The sequence below is a fragment of the Notolepis coatsorum genome (genome assembly GCF_963971535.1).
Source record: "Notolepis coatsorum genome assembly, chromosome: 3".
NCBI classification, from domain to species: Eukaryota; Metazoa; Chordata; class Actinopteri; order Aulopiformes; family Paralepididae; genus Notolepis; species Notolepis coatsorum.
In genome coordinates, this window is record NC_140167.1 from 137,447,918 (window position 1) to 137,460,462 (window position 12,545).

Below are 12,545 nucleotides of genomic sequence, written 5' to 3' on the forward strand. Positions count from 1 at the left end.
AGCTCTCGGTGTGGTCCGTCTCACTGTCAAAACTCGTCTGCGTTATACTGAAAAACTCACAGCTTAACGTCTCATCTGTCTCCCTCTCTCTCTCGCGATGTTTCTCTTGAATCTCGTTACTAAGCGACGGAAGCCGCTCGTCACTTCTCACCCAAACAGATGCTGCTACATACTGGCTATCTCTTAACGGAATGGTGTTGTTCTTCCTAACTCTGGGGGTGGCCTTGGCTCTCTGGCTCTTATCTCGTCACTATAGCAACCACTATACACTCTCTGCTACAGATGAATGTGTCTCTAAATTTTAACACTAATATCTATATAGATATTTACTTTACATACATGTTGTTATAACCATATGAAAACCAGTGATATCCTTCAGTATCAAGCAATCACACTCAAGCAGGGTCCTGGCTTGTGTCGACAAGGCCAGGTGGATCAGTTGGTGAGAACAGAAGCAAGGAGGGCAGCATTTCCATCAATCATTCCAACAGCGTAATTTTACATTTATTAGCCATGAACACTTTGGCATGTTGTTTCTAGCCCGGCATGTCTCTCTCCCACACTTTCCATGGCGCATCGAAATGCGGTCGTGGCGTGGCTCAAGCCATTGAAAATAATATGTTTCAGAGCACAGCGGTGCTGGTGTCGTGTCCTATGTGATGCTTCCATTGTAGCATCATGCTAGGCATTCAATATTGACTTCCACTAGCATGCTAGATGAATGATGCTAACACATACTTACGAAAAATAAAATGCTGCTTCCAATATCTCAAGACGGTCCCAGTTTGTGACAAATCATATTCCTTTATCAATGAAGCTTAAATGTCAGATATTTTCTTTTGCACCAACAGTAGGAAATGTAATTCCAGATTACACTTATCATAAGTAGCTGTTATTAGGGTGTGGACATAACCCAAGAAACAGGTATGTAAAGAATATGAAGATAGATAGATAGATAGATAGATAACCATAACCCTAATCCTACACTAACCTGAACCATAACCCTAATCTTAAACTAACCTAACCCAACCATAACATTACATTAACTGTAAAAGTCAGAGAAGCTGTGTAAGTAATTGGTGTGCAATTTGTCATAGCATATATACTACAAATTGGTTCATAGGAATTGTTGCTAAAACACACACACAGCTGGCACAGTCCCTCTATCAACACCCCAGCCGATTGAGAGGTGGGAAATATGACATTTTGTTCCTCTCCTTTCTGCTCTTTTCACCTTCCTCCTTCCTGCCCTTCCCACCTTCCTCATTCCCCACAGTCCACCATAAAACACTTAGGGCTAGATCCACAAAGAATGGATTGCACGGAGCAAGTTGCACCCTTACTTACAATTTATTATGAATTGAAAATGGGGGACACTGATGTAAACAAGACTTTCTCTGGTCTGCATCCCCTTAACAATTGTGTATATTGAGCCGTACCGTATTGTACCCATTCTGCAATCTGTTAATACAATTTTCATTCAATCAATCACCGTGCAGATTGATTGATTGAATGAACATTTTACTGGGCAAAGGGGGGAGGGTTAATGGGCCCAGGATTTCCATCAAGCCACCTAAAAAATTGGTCTCAGAGTGAGAGGACCTGGAATTGGGTTCCTAGTCCCTGGCAGTCACAGCTGGTGGCTGGCGTTGTCGATCCAGTCAGACAAATGGGGCAGGGGTGACCGAGCGGAAGCTGGAAGCGGGACCTGTGCTCACTGTTGCTGCCATCGAGGCCATCTGGAAAAGTGGATCAGGATTCCAAGGCCCGGGACGAGGTGAGGAAAAGCTCTTTCCCCTGTGTGTGTGTGGGGGGGGGGGGGGGGGGGGGGGGGGGGTTGTACCGGCAGCAGGGGTTTGTACCGGCAGCACAGGGCCTTCCAGACACTCTCCACCTTCCGCTTGCCACACATATTTCCCCCTCTATTTTATTCACTCTTTATCTTGAATACTCCGAGGGACGTTTACTCTGATTCCTGACAGGTCCTTTTCCTTTTCGGATTGTCTCTGTCTCCTTCCAACTCAGTCAAAGTTATTGTGTGTGTTTCTCAATACTCAACCACCACCTCCCATATAACTACTTAAGTACATTTCATTCCATCTTCTCCTAGGAGGAGAACATGCTAATTTTAACTAACCTGCTGGCCACCAATGCTTATCTTATCCCTCCAACCTACATTATATATTCTAACAATTAATAATTAATATATGCTAACAATCCTCATAAGACCCTCCACCCTGTCTAAATGTTTAGCCTTTCTGGGTTGTTGTTTGCTACTGACAATAACAATGCTGGTAGAGAGATTATTCTGAAACTGTGATTCAGATTCCGTCTCCAAAGCATGTAATCAGCTCAAATCCTTCTTTGAGTGTGACAGATGTGAGAAAACAATAATTTAAGTTTGACATGGTCTCTTTGATAGATTTGCACTCATGGGTGGGAAATAGTGATTGTTTTTATTCGTAAGCGATTGGTAATTTTGTGTGGGTTTGAACCATGGCGTCACTCTGGCCTGGCGATGGGAGCGGCTGATAGAATTAGATTTCATCAAAGCGTCATCATCCCCCCTTCTCGGCCCATTTGATGTACTCGGTGATGAGCGTCTGTGATCCTGTCGAGCATATAAGACCAACCGCAGGGAGCACGGAATAAGAGAACCAATGTTTTCCAATGTCATTTATCAACTTGAGCAGAGTAGTAACACACACACATCCATGAGTTCTACTCATGTGTGTTGGCCCAAACGCACACATCCAGAAGAGCAGTTCTACACATGTGTGCTGGCCCCAACGTACACATCCAGAAGAGCAGTTCTACACATGTGTGCTGGCCCCAACGCACACATCCAGAAGAGTAGTTCTACACATGTGTGTTGGCCCCAATGTTTGAATCAGGTGGTCGAAAAAACCTACACACACTGACTACTCTTTTTCAGTTATTTTATTGCTGTATCAAAAAAAACAAGTGATGTTTTTCAAGCAGAGTGCTTTTTTCCTTTCTTTCACCATTTACCAAATTATCCACTATGTCTCTCTTTAACATGTCAGGAAAGAGAGATTCGATGATAGTTTTCGATCTTCCTCCCTTCCTCATGCAACATAATGCATTTGTTTAGCTCTTCCACACCATAGCAAACGTTGACACTTAAAAAAAAGAGTGACCTACAGATGGGGCACTGGTTGTGGTGTAATACCAGTTTATTGATCTGAAGATGGGGCACTGGTTGTGGTGTAATACCAGTTTATTGACCTGGAGATGGGGCACTGGTTGTGGTGTAATACCAGTTTATTGACCTGGAGATGGGGCACTGGTTGTGGTGTAATACCAGTTTATTGACATGAAGATGGGGCACTGGTTGTGGTGTAATTCCAGTTTATTGACATGAAGATGGGGCACTGGTTGTGGTGTAATACCAGTTTATTGACTGAAGATGGGGCACTGGTTGTGGTGTAATACCAGTATATCTCACATATAATGACATGGGAAGAAGGAATGGGGTACGGGGTGGGGTTTTGGGAACAAAATGTACTGTACTTGCTTTGGCCTGGTGCTTGGTGCTTAAGAGCTTTCTACAGACCTTTTCATGCTTGGCAACGCGTTAAGAGTCCAATATCCCCATTCAAGCGCTATAGTCCGGCAGAGCCTCAGCCTGTCGCGGTTGTCTTCAGCTGTTTGGAGGCCATAATGTGAGAGCTCTGGGCCCGTAGCAGCCTCCCTTTGTCTCGTCCCACAGAGAGGGCCCTTGATGACTTATTTTGGAAACCAGAAGCACGGGCCTCTCAGCACTCAGGACAAGACGGCGAGTGACGGGGCCAGGCCGACTGGAGCTTAAGTGTGTGAAAACTGGGGCCCGATAACAGCTTTTGGGCTCACGTCCACAAAATGTTTTTTCTTTTTTAAATAAATGTATTTATTTAGTCTTTTTTCTCCCTTATTATTTTCAGAGGAACATTTGTTGCTATGCAACATGTTTGGTGGTGCATTCCAGTGATAAACATGAAAGCTGCTCAGTGCACTCCAGACAACATTGTTTGCTTTTATTGAGTTCTCCCTGCTGATGGTGTGTTGGTGGGCTCAATTAGTAGTCTCCCTAGGTGAAGTTTGATGTGAGGTGCCTAGCTTTTGTCACACTGTAGTTGGTCTGGCAATATTTGCATTTAGTGAGTTGTAAAATGCAAAAATGGTACCAGCTTTGTATGAAATCAACAACAATGCATATAGTATGTAAATTAAATGTACTCAGTCTTTGTGTGTGAATGAGTGAATGTGTGAGAGAGAGGGAATGTGAGTGAGTGAGTGAGTGAGTGAGTGAGTGAGTGAGATTCATGGTTACATTTTAAATGTACACATTAGGTCATTCTTGAGCTGTTTGCCTGGCCTCACATCTTCTACAAAAACACTGCCTGCAATTACAATGCAGGCTTGTAACCACTGCTGAGTAAAGTTGTCAAGAATTCTCATGGAAAATGTTTAATGAGCATAAGCAGACTGTACAATTGGAAGAAAAAATAAATTATAATGGCTATAATTCTTAAATTGCATACAGGAACAGGAACATCCATTGGAGTGCTTGCTCTAAAACCTCTTCCAAAGTAAATAATAACTGACACAAGAAGTATTTCTCCCTTGCGTCACTGGACATGCTGTTCATTACCATTCAGGAGTTTAAGTCTAATGGTATTACCGTATGTTACAGTCTAGCTTCGTTTCCTTTTTTTCTTGACTCAGTTGATGGGTTTTGATGCAATCTATGAACAACTTAACTGGAATTAGAATATTCAGACAATGTGTGATGCATTCTTTTGTTTGAGTCAGAGGTTAGAACGATTCATTTCCACAATTATTTATTTATACATTTTTCATCAAAATATTGATGTTGGCTGTTTTAGTGGTTTTGAAATATTTCGATAAATGTCTGGACTTTCCTAATCTATATATCTCATTAATAAATACATTTTGTTGGTAACACTTTGATCATGTGTTACAGAGTGACTCAGGGCAACCTTTATTTGTTTGTCCTTGTGGTGGGTGTGCAGTGTATAGTTCCATTAAACAATAGAGGCCTTGCTTGTGTAGTTTTCTCTTCCAACATGACAACATTGGTAACCGCTTTCAAAAGAAAATGTCAAATTTCTGTGCAGTGGTAGTGTAGGTATAACACTGGAAACTGTAACGGTACACAAAAACCACGGTACGGTACGTACCTCGGTTTTGAAGTCGAGGTTCGGTACAAGTTTTCGGTACAGTGGGGGAAAGTTTGGCTTTCCATGTTCCACTCAGGGGTGATGTAGTGTGCAGTAACTAATTGTACTTTTAGGGCTGTCAACGAATATTCTATATTGAAATTAATAATCGACTTGAAAAAAAAAATATATAATTATAATTTGATTGTGAAAAAAACAGCCCCCAGTGGGCTGTCGTTAGAGGTTAACATACCGTTGTATTCGTTCGGTACGGTACGGTACGGTACACACTGAAACGGTTCGGTACGGAGACGTGTACCTTTACACCCCTACTGGAAACGCATGCTATTACTGTTCAACAGTGAGGGCCGAATCCACAAACGGTTTGCGTGGCTTTTTCCAATGCTAAGCCGGTGCAAATAGCGCTGAAACACAGTTTGCTATACACAGAGGAGGCGCAACAGGTGAAATGAGGTGGTTACTGCATTCCATCAGCATTGCGTCCTGTGCAATTAGCGCATATTTAAATGAGGTAATATGGGCGGAACATGTTCCCCTTCCTTTATTTATTTCTTTTGATATTTTGTCCCCTCCTTTTTCCTCAGTTTTTCTCCCATCCCAATGTTAGTCGTTATGCCAATTCCCAATCCCCTTCCTGGGAGAGTGGAGGCTATCACATGCTTCCTCCGACACATATGTGTAACCAATCAACCGCTTCTTTTCACCTGGCAGCACGGACTCTCACTGAGAGGGTGTAACGTGTGGAAGGATCACACTACCCCCCTTAGATCCTTTCCTCGCTGAGCAGGCGCCCCGACCGAACTGTAGGAGTCGCTGTTTACAATGACCAGGACCCACCCACCAGCTTTCCCACCCCTAACACTGCCAATTGTGTTAGTATGAACGACCAGCCAAGCTGGTAGCAATGCCGAGAGCTGGGCTCGAACCCAGCATATCCTGCACTAGTGGCGAGCGCCTTGCCCACTGCGCCACTTAGCCGCACATGTTCCCCTTTCTATGCAAATGAGCCCCTCCAAAAACGCTCCCAATCCACAAAGCCCGGTGCAAATTGCACCAAGCAGTTAACGCACCTATACCGTCTTCACAGACCTGGTGGTATCTAAGCGCAAAGCCCTAAGCCATCTATAAAGTGGCATCAGCCACCCAGAGATCCCATGCAATCGTATTTATTATTTAAATATTGTTATTTAACGTTGTCGCCTTTCCCAATGTTGTCTGCGTTATTGATTGATTGATCTTGAAACAAGATTTTGATTTTGCATCATGCATTTTGCATTATTTGTGTTATGCATTGCTCTTGCTGCTTGTTTTATTATGTATTCATTATATAAAGAACTTTGAACTGCAATCCTTGTATGAAAGGTTCTATATAAATAAGGTTTATTATTATTATTATTATAATGATTGAATGCACTCAGATTACAATTGTACCACAGAGCGAAACCGATTGTACCACGGCACACTCATATGCTCCAGAATACACTTTTAAATTATAACGTTTCGTCGGGTCCATGAGGATCTGGAAACACGGCCAATGAAAAGTGTATTTTGGAGTATATGATATGTATATAGTACAGGTTCTATTATCCTAACTAAAAAATAAATACAACTTGCTCACTCAAAATATTTGTTACTTATAAAATATCTTCACTGGCACAGTGCCTAAATTCGGTATAAAGATTCTGCACTATGGACAGGTCTGCTCAAAATATTTTATTTGTGGATGACAAACAAATGCAATGACGAAATAAACAAAATACAATACGGAATAAACAAAATAAACACATTTGGCATCTGGATCGTGACTTGGAGGTCCTGACGCAGGGGTGTAGCTCCAGATTCTGGGCCCCATGAAAGAATGTATTTGTAGGCCCCCAGTGAATGCGAGCACGCGTAAGCGTGCAAGCGGAATTTTTTATGGCAATTTTTTTATTGATGAAAACGCATAATATGGTTTTTACCTATACATTCGGATCAGCAGTTCAGCACCTGCACTGTTGGTGGGTGAGCCTAGTAAAGGATGTCGCATTGCGTTCATCTTCAATGAATGGACCAATGCAATAGTCTACCAAAGCCCCCCCTCTCTCTATATATCTCACACACACACACACACACTTCAGAAACAAACATAGTATCAATGAGAGCATCAATAATACACCCGAGTGATGTCTAGTAAATTTTTTTTTTTTGGGGGGGGGGGGGGGGGGGGGGGGGCGGGGGGGGGGGGGGGGGGGGGGGGCAGTGCTGGGCCCTTGGGATCATCCTAAGCTACCCCCCTCCCAGCTACGCCCCTGTCCTGACGGATGAGGTCCAAACACATCTTGCCCAACTGAACAAGAACACGACACCTGCAGCCAAGCAACACATTTGGCATCTCCTATCCCAGTCTGTGAGCGCAGTTGGGATATCCTACTTAAGTAAAGAGATTGAATAAAAGTAAATGGGATATCAACTAAATGAAATATAGCACAATAGAATAGAATAGAATTATGAAATAAAATATAGGCCAGGGCTGTACAACTTAATGAAGAGATTGAATAAAATTAAATGGGATATCAACTAAATGAAATATAGCACAATAGAATATAGTACAATTATAATAAAAAAATATATAGAATTGGAATAGGACATGACAAACATGCAATGATGAAAGATAGTGACAAAAACAAAGGACGCAATGTGTCATGAAAATACTAATTAAGCAAGCTCTATACATTACGAAGTAAACAAAATACAATATATAATGAACGGAATACTAATGGTGAAAAATACTGTTATGTCTATGCCTCATTTCGGGTTTATTTTTCCCCTTCCTGATATCTGCCAACAGCGCTGTCAGGTGCAGACTGGCTGCTCCGCGAGCAAACTGCGCTGGAGCAGATCAGGAGCAAATTGCACACATTCGGGCGTGTCTGCACTAGTATCTCATCCACGCAATGTCCTTAGTGGATAGCGCGCTTTGTGGATTCGGGCCTGAGTTGTTTACAAGATTCAGTAATAAGACACCAAATGTTACAATTTGAGAAATATATCAACACATATGGGCTAGATCCAAAAAGAATGGATTGCACGGAGCAAGTTGCACCCTTACTTACAATTAATTATGAATTGAAAATGGGGGACCCTGATGTAAACAAGACGAAAGTATTTCTCTGGTCTGCATCACCTTAACAATTGTGTGTATTGAGCCGTACTGTATTGTACCCATTCTGCAATCTGTTAATAAAATTTGCATTCAATCAATCACCGTGCAGATTGATTGATTGAATGAAAAATGTATTAACACACATAGCAACCGTTGTTTCTTCCAACATGGTGAAAGGCCTCACTCCGTGTCTCTCTGTATCTTACTGTTCTTTCTCTTCTCTCTCTTGCTCTCTCTCTCCCTTTCTCTCTCTCTTCTTCATGTCCCCCTGTTAGTCTAGAGTTACTGTTGTATTAGGTTTAGTGTTTAGTGTTTGTAGTCTGCTTGTTTTGTCCCAGTGTCTGGTGTTGGTTGTCTTGTCTGCCATAGTTGTAGTTCAGTCTGTTTCCCCTCCCAGGTGTCTTCAGTTGTAATCATCCCAGGTGTTTCTTGTTTGTCATTTGTTCCTGTGTATTTGAGTTCCTTGTTTCCTCTTCTCTGTGTCGGTCCATGTTCCATGTAAGTGTTCCCCGTGTTTTATGTTCTTGTTAGTACAGATACAGCCAGGATTAGTCCTGGAACCACTGTTAGGGGGCCGTTTGGGGGCCGTTTGCATGGTTAATGGTAACAATGACCAGCGGGGGCGCTCTCACACAGCTGGTGACATCTCCCCGACGCGCCGGCTTTTTGTTAATGCATTTAAACCACCATTTGTTAAACCATGTATTATTTTGGCCATATAGTGGCGCTGTTGTGAGTTTGTGGATGCTGCGCTGCTGTATCCACATTTAAGTTTCAAGTTTCTTTATTAGTTGACATGCAAAGATACAGAATACCTCCACATGGAATGCTTTTTTCTGTTATGCTCCTATGAGGATCATAGGACGCTTGGATCATACACATACAGCTCATTACAGTAATATTCCACAATTATTACATTTTAGATAATAATAATGGTACAGAGCCTTGAGACAAACATATGCATATTCACCACCGCAAACAGACTGGCAGCCGTCATAGGCAGCGCCATTTACGGAAGGAGGGGGGGGAGTGGGTTGGGGTTGTTACAGGGCTGTAGGGGGGGGGGGGGGAAGTGGGAGGGGGGGGGGGAGGTGGGGGGGAGTGCACAAGCCAAGTCCTGGGTGGGGGAGGTCTCCCTCACACGAGGCAGCCGACAGTGCAGCGCCAATGCAGAGGAAGGGGGGGGGGGGTGGGACTAGGGATTGCGGGTGGGGAAGCCGCTCGCCACTCTTATCTCCCAGAGGGCCTTCGACTCCAGAGCTCTCGGTTCGACCTTGGTCCAGGAATTTGTTTTGGCTGACTGACAATTTATCCCAGCCACGTCCCTTTAAATTTGATTTGAATAGAGTGGAATATAACTCTATTGATTTGAGTGGAGTGAGTTTTAACAACTCCGTCCAAATGACTGAATGCATTATTAGTCCAAGTGTCCAAGTGTCTTATCAGTTCATTTTGGTAGATCCTGTGCGCGGTAAACAGATCCAAAATCTTCTTATTGCAGTCCAAAAGCTTCGATAATCCAAAAATGACCACGTCTTCAAGTTGGTAACCCGATTATGATGTCCCAATAGGCAGAGACGGTTAGCCTTATTCTGCTTCTTGACGAAAATATGCAATCCACTGATTAGATCCATTTAGAGTTGATTTGAGTATAGTCCGGCCACCGGCACGAAGCAGGGCATAGCACTGTAAAAAAGAAATCGGTAGAAAAACGGTAAAAGTCTGGCAGTTTGGGGACATTGAATTAGTGTAAAATTTACATTGAAATACCCTAATTAAAATAAAGTGGAAAAGCAATAAATTTACAGATAATTCTGTTTATTATTTGAGAACCCGAGAACAGAGAATCACTGTTAATTGACAGGTTAGGTTCAGCAGTGAAACACTGTTATTTTACAGGTTTTTTCCTACATTATTATGATCAAACACCTTCAATAAAGTGACAGAACTTAAAGTTCAGCAGTGAAACACTGTTATTTCACAAGTTTTCCCTACATTTACGATGAAACTCCCTCAATTAAGTGACATAACTCAAAGTTCAGCAGTGAAACACTGTTATTTCACAGGTCTTTCCTAAATTATTACGATCAAACTCCTTCAATAAAGTGACATAACTTAAAGTTCAGCAGTGAAACACTGTTATTTCACAGGTTTTTCCTAAATTATTATGATCAAACTCCTTCAATAAAGTGACAGAACTTAAAGTTCAGCAGTGAAACACTGTTATTTTACATGTTTTCCCAGAATTATTACAATCAAACTCCTTCAATAAAGTGACAGAACTTAAAGTTCAGCAGTGAAACACTGTTATTTTACATGTTTTCCCAGAATTATTACAATCAAACTCCTTCAATTAAGTGACAGAACTCAAAGTTCAGCAGTGAAACACTGTTATTTTACATGTTTTCCCAGAATTATTACAATCAAACTCCTTCAATTAAGTGACATAACTCAAAGTTCAGCAGTGAAACACTGTTATTTTACATGTTTTCCCATAATTATTACAATCAAACTCCTTCAATTAAGTGACAGAACTCAAAGTTCAGCAGTGAAACACTGTTATTCTACATGTTTTCCCATAATTATTACAATCAAACTCCTTCAATTAAGTGAAAGAACTCAAAGTTCAGCAGTGAAACACTGTTATTTTACATGTTTTCCCATAATTATTACAATCAAACTCCTTCAATTAAGTGACAGAACTCAAAGTTCAGCAGTGAAACACTGTTATTTCACAGGTTTTTCCTCAATTATTACGATCAAACTCCTTCAATAAAGTGACAGAACTTAAAGTTCAGCAGTGAAACACTGTTATTTTACAGGTTTTCCCATAATTATTACAATCAAACTCCTTCAATTAAGTGACAGAACTCAAAGTTCAGCAGTGAAAGACTGTTATTTCACAGGTTTTTCCTAAATTATTACGATCAAACTCCTTCAATAAAGTGACATAACTCAAAGTTCAGCAGTGAAACACTGTTATTTTACATGTTTTCCCATAATTATTACAATCAAACTCCTTCAATTAAGTGACAGAACTCAAAGTTCAGCAGTGAAACACTGTTATTCTACATGTTTTCCCATAATTATTACAATCAAACTCCTTCAATTAAGTGACAGAACTCAAAGTTCAGCAGTGAAACACTGTTATTTTACATGTTTTCCCATAATTATTACAATCAAACTCCTTCAATTAAGTGACAGAACTCAAAGTTCAGCAGTGAAACACTGTTATTTCACAGGTTTTTCCTCAATTATTACGATCAAACTCCTTCAATAAAGTGACAGAACTTAAAGTTCAGCAGTGAAACACTGTTATTTTACAGGTTTTCCCATAATTATTACAATCAAACTCCTTCAATTAAGTGACAGAACTCAAAGTTCAGCAGTGAAAGACTGTTATTTCACAGGTTTTTCCTAAATTATTACGATCAAACTCCTTCAATAAAGTGACAGAACTTAAAGTTCAGCAGTGAAACACTGTTATTTCACAGGTTTTTCCTCAATTATTACAATCAAACTCCTTCAATAAAGTGACAGAACTTAAAGTTCAGCAGTGAAACACTGTTATTTTACAGGTTTTCCCATAATTATTACAATCAAACTCCTTCAATTAAGTGACAGAACTTAAAGTTCAGCAGTGAAACACTGTTATTTCACAGGTTTTTCCTCAATTATTACAATCAAACTCCTTCAATAAAGTGACAGAACTCAAAGTTCAGCAGAGAAACACTTTTATTGTACAGATTGTTAGAAACAAAAAGCTTCAAGTGTTAACAAACGATCAGGATTGTAAAACTGCTTTATTTTGGAAGCAAGTGTGCTGTATAAAACAGATTCAAATGATTTAAAACTTTAGCTTGCAGTGTTTGTTCAAATATAATGTTTAAATACAGTAGGTAAAGTTAAAAACCTATAGAAGTACAATCTAAACACTATTTATGGATCAATATGCATGGCAGCTGCCACCATTGGTGTGTGAATGTGTGTGAATAGGTGAATGAGAGGCCATACGCGCTTTGGATAAAAGCGCTATTGCTATATAAGTGCAGTCCATTGAACATAACATAATGGCCAAGTAGTAAATTAAACTTTATGTCCACAATTCTGAACTATCCCTTCAATGTCATCAGATGATTTCAACTTTTAAAAGCGGAGAAAGCAACATATTGTGCTGTTGAACCGAGGGGGTTGTG